Raw genomic sequence first — 4,326 nt, 5'->3', positions numbered from 1 at the left:
TTTTTTTTGGCAACAGTCTTGCTCTATCATCCAGGCTAGAGTGCAGTAGTATCATCATAGCTCACTACAGACTCTTAACTCCTGGGCTCAGCTGATTCTCCTGTCTCAGCCTCCTAAGCAGCCGAACTGCAGTCATACACCACCACACCTGGCTAAATTTTTTTTGTAGAGACAGGGTCTTGCTATTGCCCAGGCTGGTATTAAACTTCTGGCCTCAAGCCGTCTTCCAGTGTTAGCCTAACAAAGTTCTATAATTACAGGCATAAGCCACCATGCCTGGTACCCTTCCTCTTTGCTTTGAAATAGACCTGATCTTGGAGCTGAATATAAAGTCCTAGTTCCAACAGGGTGAGTGTGTATGTATTATGTGTCCACCCAAAGGCCAGCAGCAGAGTAGATTCAGATGCAGCCACCCACATGAATGATTTGCCCTCATCCCTGGAAAGTCAGTGTGATGGATCTCTATGTAGCCAGATTGGAGATAACTTGGGTTCTCATTTCTTCTCTAGCCAGAAGAGCTGATGGTCCCTCAAGGGTCTGTTTTTTCATTATAAAGCAGTGAAGAAAACAGATTCATGACAATATTAGGATATATATTTCTCCATAGTCACACAAATAACACTGAGAGGGAAGCTGTGCAAGGATAGACAACCAAGTTGTGATGGCCTTCGTTCTCAGAGAAAGGAGAGCCAGAGGAAGGTATCCTCCAGTTCAGTTTCATACGGGGCCATGCCAAGAGAGCTGTCTCTTTATGATAACCCCACACAACATTCGTGTAATTTCTAGAGATTAGTAGAGTTGTTTATTGAGCTATACTTTCTTTAGATAATCACAGTTGACCCAACTAACAGCGCTAGCCTAGTTTAAAAGCTCTCTCGATTGATAAGGTGGGGTGTATGTACACTGTCGTATTTGACCATCACTTTGACAGTAAGTCCCACATCTAGTGAAGGACATTTGTCTGTTTCTTTGCAGGACTGTGGGCAGAAGACAAAGAAACCTCTCTGAGCCTGGGTCATCTCTCAGTGCTGTTGTTACAGGTGAGTGCTTTTTATTCTCTTCCTTTTCCTTTTCAAAAAAAAGTCCTAGTTCATCCTATGAAATAGGTAGTGATGCTAGGATTTCAGCACACCTGAAAGACTGCCAAGATAGGGACATTGCTGGCATGGAGTAATAGAATCTCTTCTGTAATGTTCCATCATGGTTGGTAGGAAAGGTTTTTAGGTAAGGTACTGATGGTGGTAACCAAAGTATAAGGTACTTGAATGAGCACCTAGGCAATATGTGTCTTCCTAAGGGATCTGGATCAGTCTATGGAACATGAGGTCAGTGTCCTACAGTGCAGTGGAGAGCGGAAATGCACTGAACTGGGCCCCCATGAGGGCATCTGACAACAGCAGGAACATGGACTTCCAGCCTTACCCCTGGAAAAAGGGGCCCCAGAATTCCATGGTGGAACACAGATTTATAGACAGAGGCAGGACAGCCATATTTTTCAGCCCTTTACCTTCTTTGTGTTCAGTGGAACCCTGCCTATATGTTTTGCCTGTCAATTTTTGTTTTTCTAGACAGAGTCTCAAGCTGTCGCCCTGGGTAGAGTGCCATAGTGTCATTATAGCTCACAACAACCTCCAACTCTTGGGCTCAAGCACTCCTCTTACCTCAGTTTTTTCTATTTTTAGTAGAGATAGGGTCTCACTTTTGCTCAGGCTGGTCTCAAACCAAGAGCTCAAGCAATCCACCCACCTTGGCCTCCCAGAGTGCTAGGATTATAGGCATGAACCACTGTGCCCAGCTAGCCTGTCATCTTATGATCACTCTTGGGCCCAGCTCACAGTACCATGACCGTCCACCTGATTTGGAGAACATGGGGCATACTAGAAGAGGCACACAGGCTGAAGGGGGCAGAATATGCACTCACATAGCCCTATGTCAGTCTCTCTAAGACCCCAACCATTGTCTCTTGGAATACTAAAAAGGAACATAGAGAAAGTGTGGTATCTCGAGGAGGTGTCATTCCCTTCCAAGATGAAATTCATGAGCCCTTTGAAGTGTACCTGGATCTGTGTTTTCCACTCTTAAGACTCTGGTGGGAATTGTCCAGCTATTGACAGTGGAGTCAGGTTCAAGGAAGGCAGGTATGCATGATATGTCACCTTATTGCCCCCGTGAAGGGACTTAAGTGTGGAACCCCTGTTGTCTAAAGATGAGATGTGACAACCGTGGGAGAGGAGTTGGGTCCTCAGTCCCTGTTGGTTCATTGTCCTTGTCTTGTGTTGGCAGTTTTGCCTCAGTGGTCACCCCAGTCCTGGTGACTTATAGCTGGTTGCTTAAGACTTTTTCACCAAGCTGGCCATTCCTTGCCACCTGACAGTGCCCAAAACTAAACATTCCCCATGTGTGGAAAAATGTATAACCCTTAATCTGTGCCCTCTAGGTATTTCCCCCTGGGCTGAATCACCTCCAGGACTAAAGATAAAGCCTTGGTGGAAGCATTTTATCTACGGCTAGGGTGACTTGATGTGGAAACATTTCTCTCTATCGAAAGGAAAGCCTAAGACAATACTACCGAGAAGAGCTGAAAGATCTCAGACAACTGGTAGCTCGCAAGATAGAGAAACAACGGACATCATTTGGCTTACTTTACAGTTAGAAGTGTTAGGGCTAGGGAAGTAAAGCAAGGTGACTTTCGTAGAACAATACTGCCATCTAGAGGAACTTGTTTGGGGATCCCATGAAGCGCTGTCTGGGGCTTCCTGGGGAGGAGTGGCCTGGGAGTCCAGTCATGCTCAGGAGAGACAGGGGACAGGGAAAAGCACATGGACAGATAAGACCACTCTGAAGGGCTAGCGGAAGCATGGCCAGTGGTGGATCAGGTCGTGGAATCACCAGAGACAGGCGGCAGGCTGAGGCATACAGCCAGCACTCCTGGCGGGTCCCCTAGAGGAAGCCCAGGCTGTGGAGCCCAGTGGCGGCCATGTCTGGGCGGGACTAGTAAAGGCTGGGGCAGGGAGTTCCGTGTCAGGACCACGGGCAGTTTGCCTGCTGCCTGCTCCCTTAACACTAACGGGTAGGGTGTCTCATATGTGTCTTTGTTCATAGGGCACCCCAGTGAAGGACCAGTCTCAGTCTTGGGGTTTCTATGGCCATTGGTGGTAGCTGGGGGTGGCCAGCAGGGAGATGAACATTCTAAGGTGGAGGTGGGCCATATGGCACCCCACAGCCAAGACCATCCAGTGGTTCCCCCAGCCCAAGCAACTTGATATACAGTGCCACCCTATTCCCGTCCCTTGTTGTGTCCAGATCCCAAGCAATTGGGCAGTAGGCTTGGAGCCAGGTCACTGTCCCTGGTGGTTATTTGTGGCTCAAAGCCTTGCCTGTGTGCTGCCCCTTGTATATGCAGGCCTTTGATCAGTCATCAAGAGTGGAGACTCTGGGTTTCCCTGGGGCAAGAGGATAGCGATGAAAATAATTTTATGGTTGGGGGTCACCACAACATGAGGAACTGTATTAAAGGGTCATGGCATTAGGAAGGTTGAGAACCACTGTTGTAGAGGGTAGGAAGTGTTTATTTCTGCAAGGAAGGAAGGAATGCAGGCAGAGTGAGGTGGTGGGCCTGTGAGGCCTGACTTCTAAGACACATGGTGTTTTTCTGGGAGGAAAGATCCTGGAGAGGGCAGGGGCAAGGGCACAGGCTATTCTTAGAAGCAGGGTCTCCCTCTTGCTAAGACTGGGCTCAAGCTTGTAAGCTCAAGCAGTCCTCCTGCCTTGGCCTCCAAGAGTGTGAAGATTAGTTGTGAGCCACCATGCCTGGTCCAAGAAAGAGTGTCTTATGGGTGGCACCTGCTCCCCTACTGTCAGCCCATAGGGTGCCAGAGTGAAAAGGGCTCAGTGCTTATGCCCCCTGTCCTGTTTGGGGTTGCAGTTTCTGGTAACCCTTGGCTCCCCTCCACGATCCTGTTAGATGCTGTTCACCCTAGATCTGGTGGTCCAGCTGGCCTTTGAGTGGCCATCTCTGAGAGTGATCAAGTCAAGAGTATTTCCTGGTGGACAGGGGTGGGATTGAATGCAACCCTGTGTCCAGTCTGCATCTTATCCCTGAGGGCTCATGAAGCCCCCAATGCTGATGGCGTAAATTAGGAATTGGGTCCCCTCAGGTTGGGTTGGTGGTTGGGAACCTTGCAGCACAACTCTTCTCTCTTTGTTAAGAAGGCAGGTGAAGGCTCGGCGCCTATAGCTCAACCAGCTAAGGCGCCAGCCACGTACACCTAGGGTGGCAGGTTCGAATCCCCAGCCCGGACCCGCCAAACAACAATGACGGCTGCA

The 4,326-nt window shown here is 48.9% G+C and overlaps 1 long non-coding RNA gene across 1 annotated transcript in view; it reads left to right on the top strand.

Moving 5' to 3' along the window:
• The first annotated feature begins 945 nt into the window (after positions 1-945).
• The window catches only part of LOC111722749, a 17,945-nt gene continuing 14,564 nt past the window's right edge, over positions 946-4,326 (top strand). Inside the window, exon 1 of the long non-coding RNA XR_002771436.1 lies at positions 946-1,040. This is a non-coding gene — a long non-coding RNA (uncharacterized LOC111722749). The remainder of the gene's footprint in view (positions 1,041-4,326) is intronic.

The sequence above is a fragment of the Otolemur garnettii genome, unplaced genomic scaffold (genome assembly GCF_000181295.1).
Source record: "Otolemur garnettii isolate 467f Iridium unplaced genomic scaffold, OtoGar3 scaffold00344, whole genome shotgun sequence".
NCBI lineage: Eukaryota > Metazoa > Chordata > Mammalia > Primates > Galagidae > Otolemur > Otolemur garnettii.
This window is presented reverse-complemented; position numbering and strand designations above follow the sequence as displayed.